Consider the following 21899-nt stretch of genomic DNA (forward strand, 5'->3'; position numbering starts at 1 on the left):
TGCTCTCAACTGGGCTATGGAACGTCAACATACAGAACATAAGGAGGCTAAAATCTTTAAAAAAAAATACAGTAAGGAAAGTTCAAAAGTCGGACGGGCCGGCTATATGGAACCCTTCACCACTTTGGGTATATTCTACATATGTATCCTTACAGACGTTGCCTTTTCGAAGGAACATTAACATGACATTGAGCGAACTTAAATCTGAATCTAACCCGATTTTTTCGCACGAGCTTTGGTAGGGATAGATTTCCATATCAAAGGCACGAAAATCTCGATGAACATGCAGAACAACATGAAGTTTAAATACAAATACAGAAACCACAATAACATTTCTGTAAATACACTTGTCCTGAGCGAACAAATTTATAAAAGTGGTTGTCAGAAATACTTCAACGTACAAAGCATTCAGATATAGTAACTTCTGTACATTGTACAACTTTGGGTCTTTAGTACACAAGTTACATTAAATCGAACGCAAAAATATGTACGGGAACTAAATCTAAACCGATTTTCACGAAACTTAGCACACATCATTCTGGACCTAATTCCTATGTCAAATTTCGCGCAAATCGAAATATATAAATAGGACTTTGGTGTCCCATTTACCTTAAATCGGACGAAAATATATATGGGAGCTATGTCTATATCTGAACCGATTTTCACGAAACTTAGCACACATCATTCTAGACCTAAATCATCGATATAGACCTAAATCGAAGGATATAAATGTACTTTGGTGCACCATTTACATTAAATCGGACGAAAATATATATGGGAGCTATATCTAAATTTGATCCGATTTTTCTCAATTTCAATACGGTTCGTCCTTGGGCCAAATAAGTGACCTATGCCAAATTTCATCCACTTCTGATCATTAATGTGTCCTGCACTTTGTTTACAACTTAACATGGACAGACGGACGGACATGCGTAACTCGACTAAGAAAGTGATTCTATGAGTATTCTCAAAAGGAACCATGTGTCCGTTTCCTCGTTTCCTTTTGCCTGTTACAAACATATTCACAAAGACATAATACCCTGTATCGCAGTATGGTGAAGGGTATAAAAATGGGGCGGAATATTTATATGCCAACTATGTTGTTAGGCTATAATAGCTTTGTGCAGCTCCAAGAGTTTGTAACGCCGCGAAATATTGGTCCTGGACACTATAGTTATACGTAATATTTAAAGGTGTCTATATGTTATGATATTGTTAATATTACTATTACGCCACTAGAGAGCGAAAATGTCGTGCTGATCGCATTGAAATTTTACATGAAGTTGAGGTTATGTCCTAGGACGACTCCTAATAATTTTCGGTTAAACTTTATTTTTGTCAGGTTTTCTAGTGGCTCTAGAGGCCATTATTATATGCAGAACGTCACATATTTCACAAGGTGAAGGGGATTTATTGCCCCAAAGACGAACCCTATTGATATTGGGAAAAATCGGTTCAGATTTAGATATAACTCCCATATATATTTTCGTCCGATTTTATGTAAATGGCGCACCAAAGTACATTTATATCCTTCGATTTGCACGAAATTTGGCACAGCAGTTTATTACACTCTCAGTCTTATGGCTAATGTAGGTATATAAATTTTGCTAAATTTTTTTGTGCCTCCCCGATATATTGCTTTTCGACTTCCAATTATTTTGGATCAAATTTGGTTCACACAATTTCGGGTAGATTTACAAATGATCGTCCCTCTGCCTGTCTGGTGCGCACAATAGCACTCGAAGGGAGTAACCGTTTCCATTCAAACTTTGCACATCGTAATATTTCTTCCAAACTTAAATAATGTTCGAAGATGGGGAATATCGGTCGACTCTTTGTTGTACTTCCCCCACCAAATGTCAAAATTTTGATGAAAATTAATTTTATAATATCACGCAAACGGACTATCTGGACTACAGCCTATGGAATATCCAATTTCATTGAAACTATGCACATAGTAATAATATTTTTACCATGTCTAGATCAGGTCCGAATATGAGACCCAACTGTCCATTGAACTTTGAAAATTTATTAATCTAATATTAACCGAATGGTGTATTAAACAAGATAAGAAGTGGGGGCTTGTCGCTTCACTCGTTCTAGTATCTCCTCCACCATAAAGGTTCAATATTTTGAAAACATGTGAATATCATATGAAGCAAACGGAATATCCAAATCTCATTTAAGGGGACCCCCCATTCTCGGGGTCAAACATTTTTATACCCTCCACCATAGTATGGAGGGTATATTAATTTTGTTTTTCCGTTTGTAACTCATCGAAATAATCATTTCCGACCCTATAAAGTATATATATATTCTTGATCAGCGTAAAATTCTATGACGATCTAGCCATGTCCGTCGGTCTGTCTGTTGTAATCACTCTAGCGTCTAAACGAATTGAGATAGATCGCCAAAATTTTGCATAGAGTCGTCTTTTGTCTGCAGGCAGGTCAAGTTCGAAGATGGGCTTTATCGGTCCACGTTTAGGCATAGCTACCATATAAGGGTACCCCCCATATTTTCGGTATTTTGGGGTTCTTGGGGTACTCAATTGGGTACTCAATGTCTCCACAAAAAATTATAAATATAGGTCCACTTTTTCTGGTAGCCCCCATATAACGGTACCTCCTAATTTTCAGTATTTTGGGGGTTTTGAGCGTATTTTTTCGCCGAATTAGCTGTAATTTAGTATTTTGAGTTCTTAATAGGTACCAAATCTCTCCACAAAAATTATGAATATAGGTCCATTTTTTCGGATAGCCCCCATATAAGGGTATTTTGGGGTTCTTGGGCGCGTTTTTCAACCGATTTCGCTGAAATTTGGTACATTTGGATCCTATTGGGTGCCAAATATCTCCACCAAAAATTATAAATATAGGTCAAATTTTTCTGGTAGCCCCCATATAAGGGTACCCCCAATTTTCGCTATGTTGAGGTTCTTGAGCACGTTTTTCAACCGAATTCGCTGAAATGTGGTATTTTGTAGTCGAATATGGTAACAAATTTCTCTACAAAAAAGTTTATAACCCCTTTTTTATATTAAAATAGTTATGCAATTTGTTCCGCGTTTTGGGTTTGGTTCTAAGACTCTGTTGTAACTATATCACCTGTGGAGGATATCGAGATAAAAAACTAGAACGTAAGGTTCGATAATGAACTATATATGAACTATAACCCGTATTTAAACCTAGCCCCTGTGTGGGAGGTACCAGAAGGAGTGGACCGATATTCCCCATCTTCGAATTTGAACTAAGTTTGGAAGAAATAATAAGATTGGCAAAGTTTGGATGAAATGTAAATTTTCTGAAACGGATTTGGTCCAAAGAAACATGGGGCCTAGAACCAATATTTCGATGAGGCACATTTTCACGGTGTAAATTGTATACACCCTCATTAGCCATAAGGCTGAGGGTATAATTATCCATTAAAAATTTCTGAAATTTGTATTATAGTTTACATAGAAATGTCGGTACAGGTCCACTTTTTGGTATGTTCCATATATTTTCATTTCTAGTACCTGTCAGTATATCTATGGTGGAGGGTATCCAAAGTTCGGCCCGGCCGAACTTAACGCTTATTCACTTGTTTTGATTTAATTCGAATCTACTCTAATTCAAGAATGTCCCTACAAAAATTCAAGTGAAAATCTCAAGAACTCTTGAAGATATAGACGATTTATTGTGTCAGCATAAAGTGACGGCTAATGGGTTCTCAAACTTTAAACGCGTTTTTCTCTTTTGCGAATGGCGGGCACGATAACTCAAAAACTATTAATCCAATCGGTTCCAAATTTCTGGGAGTGTATAGCTCTCGTATGAACTAGGATAAAGCCAATCGGTGAAGAACTTCCTTAGTTTTTAACGTAGTTTGTGGTAAAAAATATGCGAATTTAAAAAAATTCAAAGTTCCGCCATTTTGTTAATTGTTGTGGGAAGTCAATAATACTAGATTTGCACTCTTTCTAACACCGTTGGAATTTTCGGATTCCGATGTTCCAGTGAGGAGTTATCATGCCCGCCATCAAAAATAAGGACTTTTCTTTGATCACAAAAAACAACAACACAAGTTTTGTAAATTATTTTTCTTTTTTTTAAATCTTCAAATATATGTGAAAAGTTACAAACCTTAACAAGCATTGGTATTCATTTACCAGCCCATTTAAAATGTTAAATATAAAAAAATCGTGAATGGGGGGAGGGTTCCCTTAAACTTAGCCCATCATAATATTTTTAATAAGACTACATCAAGTTTAAAGATGAGGTTCACCCATTCACTATTTCGGATATCTTCCCCACAAAGTGTTAAATTTTTTTAGTCCAGTATCATTTTATAGAAAACAACTTTATTTTTGGCTAATTTTTGTTACAAAGTTTATGTTTATTTACCTGTGCATTAAAAATATAATGGGGTAGGTGGTTCTCTTAATATCTGTACAAATCTCTCTCCACATGCACATTTTCTTTCATTTCATCATGAAGATGGAACGCAATACTAATAAATTTTGCTTTCGTCATTGATGACATCATGGTGCCTCTGCTTTTGCTGCAACATACATCTTCCTCGAACCAAAATACTGTTCGTTTTTATTTCTCTCATACAAAATTCGATGTTCGATGTCGGAATTACGACGTTTTGAAACTTAAGTATTAATTTGGCAGAATTGGTAATTTAGAAGCGAAAATTTCGCTTCAATGATCTTGGGTCAAGGAGACTATCCTCCAAATCCCATTTACTATCCCCTAATTATACCCCTTACCACAGAGTACTGATTTAGGTCTATATTGATAGATGCGAAGTTTTGTTGAAATCAATTCAGATTTATATATAGGTCCCATATATAGTCTCATCCGATTTTATGTAAATGGATCACCATACTGCCCACATTTGTCCGATTGAGATCAAGTTTGGCACAGAGTACTGAATTAGGCCCAGATTGCCAAATTTTGGTGGAATCGGTTCAGATTTAGATATAGCTCCCATACATACATAATTTCGTCCGCTTTTATGTAAATGGTGCACCATACTATGGATGGTTATACGATTGAGAAAAAAATTTGCACAAAGTACTGAATTAGGTTTTAGATTTTGTGTCGAGATAAATTTTTGATTGCGCACTGTCTCCATTTATATGTAAATCTTTTACATATGTCGATGATTGACATTCAATTTTTCATAAATTTCAGATTGGTACCCAATGGGGTGAATGGTATCATATATCATTTGGTTTTTATTTAATTTGTTCGCTACCACTCAGCTCTGCTCCCTGTAGGCAACAATCTATGTAGTAGCCGTTTTCAAGAAAACAAAATTTGTTCTATCAATCTTAAGTGAAGTCCGAACAACCTAGATCAAGAGGAACTCCTTCTGGTACCTCCCCTATAAGTGATCAATATTTTGATAAATTTCTTAGAACCATAAAAACACTAAATAAGACGTGACATTTATTTACAATTCAGCCACTTCACTACTTAATATTAGCTGGACTTTTACAGGGGGTATGTTGAAGCATGGACCTGCACTGACCAAATAATTATTCACCAAGAACCCGAAATTCCTAATTACATCCATTTCGGTTGGATAATGCTACTACCAGGACCATGAATATGCCGAAAATACCGAACCATGAAAGCGCTCTAAATAAGACGGGACATTTATGTCAAAATATTGTGGATTGTTTAAGAACCCGTTTTTTTGTCAATCGATCATCGAAATAATCATTTCCGACTCTATAAAGTATATATATTCTGAAACCGCGTAAACTTCTATGACGATTTAAGCGTATCCGTCTGTGCGTCCGTCTGTCTGTCCGCCTGCCTGTTGTAATCACTCTAGCGTCTAAACGAATGATAGATCGCCAAAATTTTGCATAGAGTCGTATTTTGTCTGCAGGCATATAATAACTCCCATATAAAACCAGTAAGGAAAGTAGTAAAGTAGGACGGGGCCTTCACCACTTTGGGTATATTCAACCGATGAATCCTAACAGACGTCGCATTTTAAAAGGACCATCAAAATGAAATTGGATCCATAAACATGTCATTCTACAACCTATACTAATTTTTTCATTTGGTCAGATGTAGAAGCTATATATAAATCTAAAACCGATTTCAACGATTTCAGGAAATTTAACACGGCTTCTAGACCTAATTCATTATGCTGTGCCAAATTTCGTGGAAACCGAAAGATATTAAGGGACTTTGGTACACCATTTACCTTAAATTGGACGAAAATATTTATGGGAGCTACATCTAAATCTGAACCGATTTTCACGAAACTTAGCACACATCATTCTACACTTAATTGAATACGATGTGCTAAATTTCGTGCAAATTGAAAGATATATGGGACTTTGGTGGACCATTTACATTAAATCGGACGAAAATATATATGGGAGCTATATCTAAATCTGAACCGATATTCAAGAAACTTAAGACAGGTCATTCTATACTTCATTCATTACGCTGTGACAAATTTCGTGCAAATCGAAAGATATATAGGGACTTTGGTGCACCATTTACATAAAATCGGACGAAACTATATATGGGAGCTATATCTAAATCTGAACCGATTTTCACCAAACTCAGCACACATCATTCTGCACCTAATACAGAACGCTCTGCCAAATTTCGTGCAAATCGAATGATATATATGGGAGCTATATCTAAATCTGAACCGATTTTCACGAAACTTAGCACACATCATTCTAGACTTAATTGAATACGATATGCTAAATTTCGTGCAAATCGAAAGATATATAGGGACTTTGGTGGACCATTTACCTAAAATCGGACGATACTGTATATGGGAGCTTTATCTAAATCTGAACCGATTTTAATGAAACTCAGCACACATCATTCTAGGCCTAATTCATTACGCTGTGCCAAATTTCGTGCAAATCGAAAGATATAAAGGGACTTTGGTGTACCATTTACATTAAATCGGACGAAAATATATATGGGAGCTATATTTAAATCTGAACCGATTTTTCCCAATTTCAATAGGGTTCGTCCTTGGGCCAAATAAGTGACCTATGCCAAATTTCATCGAAATCGGATCATAAATGCTACCTGTACTTTGTTCACAAAAATACATGGACGGACAGACGGACATGAGTAAATCGACTCAGAAAGTGATTCTATGCATATTCTCAAAAGGAAGCATGTGTCTATCTCGTTTCCTTTTGCCTGTTACAAACATATGCACAAAGGTAAAGGAAGGTATTGTGATGCAAAAAATTTTAGTTTCGAAATTGAGCTATATCAGTCCTCAATTAGGCATAGCCCCTCATATAACGATAACTAAAAATGTTCGATAATTCCTGAGCGTTATAATCAATATTGGTTCCGTTTAAGGTATAGCCTCCAGGGACGTACTCATAAAAATTGTTTTTCTGCAATGAAATTTTTCATATTAAATCAGAAGCTTCCACCCAACGCCCCGAAATAAAACCTGGGTGCATTGGAGAGTACCTCATATAACTGTGCCCTTTAAATTACAGTATTTTGGGAATGTTCCACACCACCAGTTTTTAGGGATTTTAGGAAAAACCTCCATTAAAAATTGCTGAAATTTGTATTTGGTGTACAACTTGGTTTACACAAATCGGTTTGTAGAAGTGTAGGTCCCTTTTTGGCATGTTCCCTATATTTTCATTGCAAATATCTGTCAGTATACATATGGTGGAGAGTATTCAAAGTTAGACCCGACCGAAATTAACGCTTTTTTCACTTGTTACCAGTTTAAATAGGGTACGTTCTTGGGCCAAATTATTGAGCTGTGCCAAATTTTATCCAATATGAATTATAAATGCGACCTGTACTTGGTTTGCAATGTAATATAGAAAGACATACATACGGTCGGACATGTTTAAATCGACTCAGAACGTGATTCTATGCATATTCTCAAAAGGAACCATGTCTATATCTCGTTTCCTGTTACCAACATATGCAAACAGACATAATATCCAACATTTTCAGATCACTAAAAGATTCCATGGAAAAATCAATAAGTTAAATTTTATTTACAATAAGAATTTATTTTGCATAAATTACCAACAAAAATTTTAATGGTTTACATAGAAATTTCAACAGCCCATTATCTTGTTCACATTATTGATTGGAAATAAAAACAAATTTAATCCATATGTTCAAATTATGTTAACATGGCATTTCATTCATTGCCTGAATGCATGAATAACCACAAACAATATTTGTTTTGTGGTCATCAAACTTTAATTGATTTAAATTATCAATCTGAATTTATTTTGCATAAAATACTATTAAATTGAATTTAATTATAGTTTTGCAACTGCTCATGAAGACGAAAGGCCAAGCAACACAAACATATACTAATACACACACACACATACAAATCGACTCAATTAAAAATGATTTAACAAATTAAACTTTTCAGTCTCCACATGGAGACTGACAAAAGTTAGTCCCTTTCTAATGATGATTCGGCTAAATCCTTTTGCCTGGCCAACATAGATTTCGAAAAGGAAAAATTTCTCTTTCACACATGTGGTTGTGCGGATACTAGCACACAGACAGTAGAAGGACACCACTAAATCACATACACACATTCCTATGTGCATGCCTCTGTGTTTTTTTACGGACGTGGGGCTTCCGAATAATTGTCCACACTATAAACCACAAAATGTGGAAGAATTACTCCATGCAGTTGTGGTACCCACACTTGACAGACATTTGTTTTGTAGCCACAAAAATTTTAAAACTCTTTTGAAGTTGAGTGTGATTTTGTTCCAGCCAATGGAAGACTATACATATTTGGTATCGAAGTGTTTAACTTCATTAGTTAAACAATACGAATATTTTTTTGGTATGTTGTATCAGCCTTTGAATTTATGCCCAATCACGTTTGAACACATTTTATTGGGAGATTGCTATTTAAATGAATGTATCTATGTTTTGGAAAATACAGAGGGGAAATGAAATTCTGAACGAAAGGAAATTAATAGTTTTGTGCTCTTTGAACCAAACTTTTTACGGTGCGTGGTTTTTTGATCAGACAAATGTCGAGCTGCATTTTACCCAAACTTATTTATACTCTACACAAGTTGTTGGTCGATCATATCATATCTGCTAGGACAAGAAATATATGCTGTTGACCTTAAGTTGATCTAGAAGATGCAAAAATCCCGAAATACTACTCATGCTTGAATAAAGACACCCAGAAAGTTAACGTTAAGTGGTAGTTATGTAGGGTATCAAGCACACTTGTATTAATTTAATTTTTATTTTTAGATATTAATGAGGAATATCTAAAATATATATATGAATGATTTGTCGAAATATTAACCTCGAACATATCACAGTGCAAGAAGATTTCGGTAGGTGAAAAAATCTTTATGGGTTTGAATGCCGTTGGCAGGTATATTAAGAATCTAGAAGTACGTACGTAAAGTTTTTGAGTTATGTAGTTAATCCTCGTCATCGAATCTTATAATCTCATATTTTCTTGAATTGTAATCTATATACTGCAAGACGTTAGTTTTTATACCCTTCACCACACTGTGGTACAGGGTATTATGTCTTGGTGCATATGTTTGTAACAGGCAAAAGGAAACGATATAGACACATGGTTTTTTTATACCCTACACAACTAAGTTGTCAGGGTATTATAGCTTTGTGTAGCCCCAAAATTTTGTAACGCCGCGAAATATTGATCCTAGACCCACCTTTAAGTATACCGATCGTCATATATCGACTAGGTGAGTCGATCTAGACATGTGTGTCCGTCCGTCCGTCTGTCCATTATAATTTGTAAACACGATACAGGCCACAGTTATGGACCAATCTTCACGAAATTTTGCATGTAGGATGGGTTCTGGCCAATGAAGACCCCTATGTCAGTGTAAGGAAGAGGTGCTGTCCATCTTTAATCGGGCAAGAGGGTGCAACTATTACCAAATATTGCCCACGATCAGAATAAACGTGTGCAGAAAATTAGAGTTCCGTGGTAGTTGTGTAGGGTATCGTATGGTCGGCCCCGTCCGACTATACTGCTCCTCTCACTGGTTAGAATATGCATAGAATCACTTTCTAAGTCGATTTATGCATGTCCGTCCGTCTGTCCATGTTAAATTGTAAACAAAGTACAGGTCGCATTTATGATCCGAATTGGATGAAATTTGGCATAGGTCACTTATTTGGCCCAAGGACGAACCTTATTGAAATTGGGAAAAATCGGTCCAGATTTAGATATAGCTCCCATATATATTTTCGTCCGATTTAATGTAAATGGTGTACCAATGTCCTATATATCGTTCGATTTGCACGAAATTCGGCATAGCGTAATGAATTATGTCTATAATAATGTGTGTTAAGTTTCCTGGAAATCGGTCCAGATTTAAATATAGCTCCCATATATATTTTCGTCCGATTTAAGGTAAATGGTGCGCCAAAGTCCCTAAATATCTTTCGATTTGCACGAAATTTGGCACAGCGTAATTAATTAGGTCTAGAATGATGTGTGTTAAGTTTCCTGAAAATGGGTTCAGATTTAGATATAGCTCCCATATACATTTTCGTCCGATTTTATGTAAATGGTACACCAAAGTCTCTTATATCCTTCGATTTGCACGAAATTTGACATAGCGTACTGAATTGATACTAGAATGATGTGTAAAAAGTTTCATGACAATCGGTTCAGATTTAAATATAGCTTCCATATATATTTTCATCCGATTTAAGGTAATTGGTGCACCAATGCCCCTACATATTTTTCGATTTGTACGAAATTTGGCATAGCGTAATGAATTATGTCTAGAATAATGTGTGTTAAGTTTCCTGGAAATCGGTTCAGATTTAAATATAGCTCCCATATATATTTTAGTCCGATTTAAGGTAAATGGTGCGCCAAAGTCCCTAAATATCATTCCATCTGCACGGAATTTGGCACAGCGTAATTAATTAGGTCTAGAATGATGTGTGTTAAGTTTCCTGAAATCGGTTCAGATTTAGATATAGCTCCCATATACATTTTCGTCCGATTTTATGTAAATGGTGCACCAAAGTCTCTTATATCCTTCGATTTGCACGAAATTTGGCATAGCGTACTGAATTGATAATATATATTAGTCTCTGGCAAGCTTCCCTGAAATCGGTTCAGATATATTCAACATATGTTAGGATACATATGTAGAATATACCCAAAGTGGTGAAGGGTATCATATAGTCGGCCCAGTCCGACTTTACTACTTTCCTTACTGGTTGAGATTTGTAACGTGACAATATTCACATATATACAGTAACACCTACGATCGCTCCATCCACCATAGCAACAAATTTGCATGACGTCCCATGATTATCAACAACGAAAGCATTGACTTTTACCCACGTTCACTACCATATAATTCTCATTCAGGTTGTTACACCGCAAAAATAAGTATTTTAGTATCATTCATTTGTGTTGTGGATGTTTATTGCACATACACGATCAATCGCAATTCTTTTTGGTGGCGCCTACATAAATACATACACACAGACAGAGCTTCGAAAATCTGTAATACGCGAAGGATTCAACTTACTGTTCCATCCAGAGACTTGGGCTTACTGTTCCACACAAAGACTTGGGCTTAGTGTTCCACACAGGCACTTCGGTTTACTGTTCCACACAGAGGCTTCGACTTAGTATTCGTACATATGTATTACTAAACTATATAAAGCCGTCGTAGCCGTCCACCGACGATAGGCGCTCTCAATCACCCTTAAATCGTCGTCACGATTACCGAGAATATCCATTCCCAATCATCGTAAAAGATTATTTTGCCAATTGCTGACAATAGACCTTCCCGATCGTCGTTAAATCGGGAGATTTAACGAGGTAAGGTTTTGTGGGTCCTTATGGAGACCCATGGAGGACATGGAAACAATTGTATATTACAATTGTCTTTCCGTTTGCAACACATCGAAATGTTAATCGGAAACCCCATAACGTATAACAACTCTTGATAGGAACAATTCTATGTCTATGTCCATGTCCGCCTGCCTGTTGAGTTCACCATTTAAGATAAAGTTTTGCAAATTTGTACACATACATTGTCAATACTTCTAAGATGTGTGGTATTTTAAATAGAAGTATCTATTCAAATTTTAGCATAGATCCATAAAACTGCACCTTACTTTTTTCGAACAATTTCCCCGCATTTTCGGAACAAATTTGGAATTGCGGGCTCTAATATATGTAGATATATGTATATTTTATAGGTCCCCCCTCATATTCGCTGTGTCGAAGTTTCTATGCCATTGTTGGCAATTTGATCATTTAATTATCTCGAATTATGAACAAGCTCAAAAGCCGACAATTAACAATAACATAGTCCCCATTGAATGGTATCAACCGATTGGGTACCTTGGTTTCAAGTGTGAAATACGTACGGGCTGGAATTTTGGACGTTCTTATTGTTAGAAATTATGTCTAGAACACCATGTGTCTAGTTTGCTGTAAATCGGCAACCATACAAATTTTCGTCCGATTTCAAGTAAATGGCACACAAAGCGCTCTTGTCTTTAAATTTAAGTAATAAATTTCGCAGTTAGTCAATTTATCGGTTTTGAAATGCCCTCTTTGTTTTCGGCTCCTTTTTTGGTCTAAACCATTTATACGGTAACAGTTTCTCTGTTGGGCATTTACACATAACTGTTTTTCAAAAATGTTTTTCTTTTTTCGTTTATTCTATGACACAAAATGGCTACAAACATTGCATGGACTTTGGCAACATAACTTTTCAAATCAATGTCCCCTCGAGAAACTCCCAAAGCCGCAATGCAACGTACCTAGTTAGAAAAAAAACCCAAAAATTTGAAGCTCAACGGACTAACCGAATTAAGTCGTTTAAAATATACCAAACTCCACTAAAAATGTGTGTTGCTTATTCACTGGTGTACATTTTGCATACCGGAGTTTTTGTGTACTGACGCATAGAAACAAACAAAATGTCATTTTTTAAGATTTTTGTTTATCGATCCCCCATAAGGTGGAGTGTATATTACATTTTTCAATCCGCTGGCAACATCTCGAAATATTAATCGGAATACCATTATGTTCGAAATTAAAAATACTAAAATGTTAAACCACAAAATTAATGTGTACAATGTCTGAACGCAGACTTTTTATACCCTTCACCACACTGTGGTGTACCATGTGGTATTATGTCTTTGTGCATATGTTTGTAACAGGCAAAAGGAAACGAGGTAGACCCATGGTTCCTTTTGAGAATATGCATAGAATCACTTTTTAAGTCGATTTAAGCATGTCCGTCCGTCCGTCTGTCCATGTATTTTTGTGAGCAAAGTACAGGTCGCATTTATGATCCGAATTGGATGAAATTTGGCACAGCTCATTTGTTTGGCCCAAGGACGAACCCTATTGAAATTGGGAAAAATCGGTTCAGATTTAGATATAGCTCCCATATATAGTTTCGTCCGATTTCATGTAAATTGTGCACCAAAGTCCCTATATATCTTTCGATTTGCACGAAATTTGGTATAACGTACTGAATTGGGCCTAGAGTGATGTCTGCAAAATTTCGTGAAAATCGGTCCAGATTTAGATATAGCTCCCATATATAGTTTCGTCCGATTTCATGTAAATAGTGCACCAAATTCCCTATATATCTTTCGATTTGCACGAAATTTGGCATAACGTACTGATTGAGCCTAGAGTAATGTCTGCCAAGTTTCATGAAAATCGGTCCAGATTTAGATATAGCTCCCATATATAGTTTCGTCCGATTTCATGTAAATTGTGCACCAAAGTCCCTATATATCTTTCGATTTGCACGAATTTTGGCATAACGTACTGAATTGAGCCTAGAGTAATGTCTGCCAAGTTTCGTGAAAATCGGCCCAGATTTAGATATAGCTCCCATATATAGTTTCGTCCGATTTTAGGTAAATGGTGCACCAAAGTTCGTATATATCTTTCGATTTGCACGAAATTTGGCATATCGGGCTAAATTGAGCTTAGAATGGTGTCTGCCAAGTTTCATGAAAATCGGTCCAGATTTAGATATAGCTACCATATATAGTTTCGTCCGATTTCATGTATATTGTGCACCAAAATCCCTATATATCATTCCATTTGCACGAAATTTGGCATAACGTACTGAATTTAGCATAGAGTGATGTCTGCCAAGTTTCGTGAAAATCGGTCCAAATTTAGATATAGCTCCCATATATAGTTTCGTCCGATTTCATGTAAATGGTGCACCAAAGTCCCTATATATATTTCGATTTGCACGAAAATTGACATAACGTACTGAATTGAACCTAGAATGATGTCTGGTATGTTTCGTGAAAATCGGTCCAGATTTAGATATAGCTCCCATATATATTTTCGTCCGATTTAATGTAAATGGTGCACCACATGTATCCTTCGATTGGCACAAATTTTGGCATAGCGTTCTGAATTGATGCTGGAATGATGTGTGCTGAGTTAGATATAGATATATAGATATATATATATATATATATATATAGATTTAATCTAAATAATGTACCAAGTTCTTATGTTGCATAGCGTTTTTAATTTAATCCAGAATAATGTGTGCCAAGTTTAGTGAAAATCGGCTGAGATTTAGATATAGCTCTTTATATTATAGATTGATTTTAAGTAATTGACGCACCAAGGAACCAATATATGGCTGATAGGAACAAAACGTACTGAAATTAGTATAACCTAACCTGTGACAAATTTCGTTGAAATCGGTTCATATTTAGATATAGTATCCATATATAAGTAAATTGTGCATCAAACTCCTAATATTTGTTAGATTGACATCAAATTTTGCACAACGTACAAAATTGAGCATAGAATAACGTAGTTGGGTTTTCTAGAAGTACAGACCTAGCTCAACGGATGAACTATTTACTACATTCTTTACTGGTTTATTTAGTCGATCTGGCGAGCGTACTTTCTAGGACGAACTAAAAGTCGTTCTTCATCAGTGGGTGGTACAGCCGCAATAAAGGAAGTGCTCTTACTTTGAGTGTGTACTAAATCGTATAGTGCACACAATCTACTTTAAGTGTGTGATATGGTGTCATGAAGAATGTTTGCTCTATACATAATGTCAGAATACAAATGTGGTAGATATGACGTTAACACGATTGTACTGCATCTCAGTTAAAGTATGCAACTAATAGAAATTGCAAGGAAATTAATGAAAATATTGAGTTTTTCCTGACAATCGGTGTACAGTTTATAATGTGGTTTTCTCGTCATCTAAGGTTAGACCAGTCGAGTCCAGGGTCTCCATAGGGACGCACAAAACCTTTTATCTATATATGGGCAATATTGCCAATTTCTTAATATTCCATTTTCAAAAAATCAGCTTTTTTGTTTTTGTGGCACATCAATGATTTTTGGTACACATATAGAGAAAAATGTTCTGACTCTGAAACCGTTCGCGATCAAATTTGTGGTTGATGTGCGCAAAAGTTATCGAGGTTTTAATTTTTGGCATAAGAAAAAAATCTTAAAATTACGCCGTTTATTATATTGACCAAAAACGTTGATATATATCTTCCTCCGTAAAATAAGAATATGAATATATTATAATAATCCCGATAAAGTTGCACATATTCGATATGAGAAAAATAAAAAAATATAGCAGATTACATCAATATTTGCATTATATTAATGACATACACACACCTAAAAATTAATTTAAAAATATCTACATAATCTAAACACCTTGATGAATCAAATGATATCAAAATCACACAAGTCCGTGTAGCGGTTTGTAAATCACAACGACAACAAAACAAGATATTGACGAAAAATATTTGTTTTTGGTTCGAAAAAATAATGTCATCATATTTATTTTTTTAATTTTATACAATAAATTTCAGAAAAAAAAAATGTTGGGGTTATTCTGCTATTTTACCCGAATTTCGCCGAAAAATTGACATATATGAAAATAATCACTTTTTGTGTACAAGTATACGCCTTGCGATTTATATCAAGACCCTTCCGATAAATCTTAGGGTTCTATAAATAGGAATAAATCTTGAAATAATATAATATTATGATATATACATTTTAAATTGCGTCTAAATGCGGTTTCCAGGAAGTACTGAAATTCCTCCATATATAAAATCATTTGATGCGCATGCGGAATAATTTTCCAGGAAGTACTGTACACCCTAAAAAAATACACCGATCTATACCGATTTCCATGTTCCAATCACATATATATTTTGCGAAATTTCATTTGACGTATATTTTGCGAAATTTCATTTGACGGTTGAGATGTGCCGCACGTTACATTGAAGTACCCAAAAAATCGTAAAACGCGAATAATTTCCGAAAACTCCATATGCCATTAACGCGCATCCGATTTCGGTGTGCACCCTAAAAAAATACATCGATCTATACCGGTTTCAATGTGGTCCATTAAGAACCATGGATGTGCCAGCTCACACTATTTTTGAGATAAATTGCGTACATCTCTCTTTCGGCTGAAGTTTTTAAAGTTCTCTTTTCGAAAAAGATCAAAATCCGTATGAGGTCATTTATTGAAGCGGAAATGATACACAGAAAACGCAATTAAATCCGCGACATTTTCAAAAACATTTTTTGCCAAATTTCGTGTTTTTGGAAGGCCAGCTCCCGCCGTTCTAGTAGATGGATTTTCACGAAGAAGTTTTTATATCATCCGACACGTAAAAAACCTTATTGATCGCGGGTACCCATGTCATTCAGTTGACAGATCTAAAAATTTGGCCCGAAAAATAGGTTTTTTAGAAATTTGATCGCACAAAATTCGCACCTTCGGATGAGTATTACTCTGAAGCTGTGCATACTACATACACAAAATACATATCAAATTACGCAGATTCGCGACTACAATAATCTTATAATCGATTTTTATAAATATATAAGGGTGAAGCTTCAGCTATGTTAAAAAATTGGCAATATTGCCCATATATAAAAGAGCTTAGTGTTAAGTGAGTGAGTGACTGACAGATCATAGCCCAGAAGAAACGGCTAAAGCTAGAAGCTTGAAATTTTGAGTGTGAGTTGTTGTTGGTGTGTAGGCGTGAGATAAGGCTGGGTTTTTGGAGATTCGTACTAGAAGGGTACGAAAAGTACTAAAATGTACTAAATATGGTACCCTTTGTATTAGGCGAACGGGAAGAGCTAGAATTCTGAAATTTGGAATGTGGGTCACTGATGGAAAGTTAGAAAGATGTACAAAAGGGTTTTTGGAAATTCGACCTATAAGTGTACTAAAAGTACTAAATTTAGTTCTAATTCTACATATATTGAACATATATAGCTAAAATCTTGAAATTTTATATAGAATACAGGTTGGGAAGTGGTGTTGATGTATAGAAATGGTTTAAGATTTTCGTACTTATGTTTTTTAAAAAGTACTAAATGGTACTAAATTTGGTACTATTTGCATTTAGTTGAGTGTATATAGATGGAATCCTGAAAATCGGAATTAGGACTACTGTTGGAATACAGGATTGAGGTAGCTTTAAAAAATCGTACCTTTGTGTACGAAAAGTACTTAATGGTACTAAATTTGGTGCAAGTTGGATTTCGGTTCACATATAGAGCTGGAGTCTTGAAATTGGGAATTAAAATGACAGTTGCAGTGTAGAATTGAGGTAGTTTTGGAAATTCGCACTTATTGGTACGAAAAGTACTAAATCGTACTAAATATAGTAAAATTTGAATTTTGCTTAAACGGATGAGCTTAAAACCTGAAATTTGGAATTTTGATTACTGTTGAAGATTGAGCTATAGAGACATCTGTGGAAATTCGTATTTGTGTGTACGAAAAGTACTAAACGGCACTAGATATGGTACAATTTGGATTTGGGTGAACGGAGAGAGCTGGAAACCTAAAATTTGGAATAATGGTTGCTTTTAGAATATAGAATTAAGGTATGGAAGCATAGTACGTATGTGTACTAAATGGTACTATATTTGGTACAACTTGATTAAGTGGATAGAGTTGGACTCCAGAATTTTGGAATTAAAATTACTTTTGAAGTGTAGGATTGACGTAGTTTAATTATAGAAACAAAAAGTACTAAATGGTACCAATGGATAGGGTTGAGATCCTGAAATTTTGATTAAATTAATATTACTGTTGGAGTGCAGAATTGAAATATGTCGGTAGTTTTGAAAATTTGTCATTTCGTGTACTAAATGGTACTAAATTTGGTACAGTTTAGATCAGAGTGAATGGATAGAGATGGAAAACTTAAATTTAGAATGCAAATCACAGAATTAAGGTAGTATTGGAATTTCGTACTCTTGTATGCGAGAAGCACTAAATGGTACTAAATAGGGTACAATTCGTATTGTGTGAGCGGGAACCCTAAAATTTGGAATCAAAATTAAGGATGGAGTGTGGGATTGAGATATGGAGGTAATTTTGAAACTGCATGATTATGTGTACTAAATGGTACTAAGTTTATTTAGATTGAGATAAAAAACTTATATTTGAAAATAAAATTACTGTTAGAGTACAGGATTGAGACAGTGTTGAAAATTCAAACTTAAAGTACGAAAAGTACTAAATGGTACTAAATATGCTATAATTTGGATTTATGTGAACGGATAGGGATGGGATCCTGAAATTTATGATTAAATTAACGTTGGAGTGTGGCGAACGGATAGAGCTGTAATCCTTAAATGTGGACTAAAGGTTATTATTGGAGAACATTACTGGGGTAGTTTTGGAAATTCGTACTTATGGGTACGAAAAGCACAAAATTTGGTACAAATTGGACATTGGTGAACGGGTAGAATTCGAATCCCGAAAGTTGCAACTTAGTGTAGATTTGACAAAGTTTGGAATATGGGTACGAAAAGTACAGAATGGTACCAAATCTGGCACAATTTGGTTTTTGATGAACAGACAGAGCTGGAATTCTAATGAAATTGGGAAAAATCTTTTCAAATTTAGATATAGTTCCCATATATATTTTAGTCCGATTTTAGGTAAATAGTGAACCAAACTCCCTATATATCCTTCGATTTACACGAAATTAGGCACAGCGGGCTGAATTACGTCTAGAACGATGTGTGTTAAACATCGTGAAAATCGGTTCCGATTTAGATATAGCTCCCATATATAACTTCGTCCGATTTAATGTAAATGGTGTACCAAAGTCCCTATATATCTTTCGACTTACTACTTTCCTTACTGGTTTTAATCTGTTTAATGGAAGTAAGAGAGATTTCGGAAAATAGTGCTTATGTGTAGGAAGAGTACTAAATCGCAAACTATAGTACAACAAATTTACAGTATTTACGATACCATATTAAATATTTTTTGTATTCCCTTTCCGCATACGAAGTAGCGGGCACTTTGCTAGTGTATTACTAAAAGAGTAGTGTCTCCCTTTGGGCGGTTAAAAAGAGATAAAATAGTTGATTTCGGCTGGCTTTATATAACTTTATTATCGGAAGCAGTAATTATTTAATTTGAGTTAGTTATCTCTTAGTTTGTAATATTGTAATATTATAAATGAAAACTAGTTTTTATTAATTTTTCTTGTCTAATTAAATAAATTACCTAATTAAATAAATGTCCGATTATCATGTCGATCGGTCAGAGATAGCATTTTTGGCGGACAATTGACATGATACAGTTTTTTGTGTGCTGAATGCATTGCGTAACAAAGTTTTCAAATGGTTTGTCCAATTTTGGAATGAGGCATTGCAGGAACCTCACGGTCAGCCTTCGTTCCTTTGTTTTAAATGTGTACACTTTATACGAAAGTAATAAATTAAAGACATGGGTTTCCTTTTAAATATTGCTCTAAAATATGGTATTTTTGTGATGTACACATTTAGGTATGTCTGTTGTGTATTTCTCTATGCCTGTTCAACAGATAAACAGACAGACAAACTCAAACAAACAATCGAGTCAAAGAAAAGTGAAAATGAAACACTTTCCTCATTTCCTTAGTGTTTAGTTTTTCTTTTTATTGCATTTATTTCTGGATTCTGTTCAATTTCTTTGAATACGAATAAAATGTGGGGAAGGCTCGTACATCTACAGCTAGTTTTAAAAATGCTCATACATACACTTATATATATATATATATATATATATATATAAGTGTATGTATATATATATAACACTGTTGGTTTTAAATAAACCCAGAAAGACCAATGATTTCGTAAAATTATACAAACATACTAGTTATATGTTGCATGTCGCCGACGGTTAATCCAGTTAGTATAAAGGCGGAATATATTTGGCAGTAAGAGTTACGTGTTTAAGTATCGAATACGGATTTTATGTAATTCCGTATGTATATACAACCACATATAAATTTATGGAATATTTATGTAACGAGTAAAGGCACGAATCTAATCCTTACAAATGATATTACGCTAATATTTTGACGTGTTTTTGTAACAGGTAAACATTTTGGAAATCTCGCTTTAATACCCTCTATATGGAGTGTATAATAATACTTACATTGTTATTATTCTTAAGATGTATTGTTACTACTCGTTGGCATTAAAAATTGTACCCTCGGTACCCTCTCCAAAATATTGAATAATATGGGATACGGTTATATGTGGCTATCTTAAAAAGGGGACCAAGTTTTTTTTTGTAGAAAGCCAATGGTAATCCAATATAGTAAAGTGTTACAAACTTGTTTGAAACGCGATTCCAAACTCTCTCAATACCGAATGATCCTATTGTAAAAAGTACATCGAGACCAATAAATATAGGTAAAAAATTTCCTATCCATCGATAATTAAAAATCCAGTAAGAAAATCATTAAGGAATGTAGTAAAGTCGGAGGGGGCCGATTATATGATATTCTTCACCACTATGGGTATATTAAACGAATGCATCCTAACAGAAGGGGTATATTGTACTAATTTCAGCAGGTTTTGTTCCTAAAGCCCATATTTTGCGTCCTACTTAAAATCGGATGAACATATATATGGGAGCTATATCTAAATCGGAACCGATATTCAAGAAATTTTACACACATCATTGTATACTCAATTCATTAAGCTATGCCAAATTTCATGAAAATCGAAGGATATATAGGGACTTTGGTGAACCATTTATATTGGATCTATATCCAAATCTGAACCGATTTTCATGAACTTTTACATACATCATTCTAGACTTAATTTCTAGACTAATTTTCAGGGACTTTAGTGCACCACTTACCTAAAATCGGACGAAACTATATATGGAAGCTACATCTAAATCTGAACCGATTTTCAAGAAATTGTACACAAATCATTCTAGGCTCAATCCAGCACGCTATACCAAATTTCGTGCAAATCGGAAGACATGTAGGGACTTTGGCATATTATTTACCTAAAATCGGGCGAAACTATATATGGGAGCTATATCTAAACCTGAACCGATTTTCACGAAACTTATCACACGTCATTCTAGACCTAATTCAGTACGATATGCCAAAATTCGTGCAAATCGAATGATTTTTAGGGACTTTGGTGCACCATTTACCTAAAATCGGGCGAAACTATATATGGGAGCTATATCTAAATCTGAAACGATTTTCTCCAATTTCAATAGGATTCGTCCTTGGGCTAAATAAGTGAACTGTGCCAAATTTCATCCAAATTGGATCATAAATGCGACCTGTACTTTGTTAACAAAAATACATGGTCGGACGGACAGACGGCCATACGGAAATCGACTCAGAAAGTGATTCTATGCATATTCTCAAAAGGAACCACGGGTCTATCTCGATTCCTTTTGCCTGTTACAATCATATGCACAAAGACATAATACCATGTACCACAGAGTAGTGAAGGGTATAAATACAAAAGTCGGACGGGACCGACTATACGATTTATATTGTAAGGTACAGCACAAATAAACCAAGTACAACATACGCCCT

This window comes from Musca vetustissima, unplaced genomic scaffold (genome assembly GCF_032173495.1).
Source record: "Musca vetustissima isolate MV318-11 ecotype Yass unplaced genomic scaffold, APGP_CSIRO_Mvet_v1 utg12623, whole genome shotgun sequence".
Lineage (NCBI taxonomy): Eukaryota > Metazoa > Arthropoda > Insecta > Diptera > Muscidae > Musca > Musca vetustissima.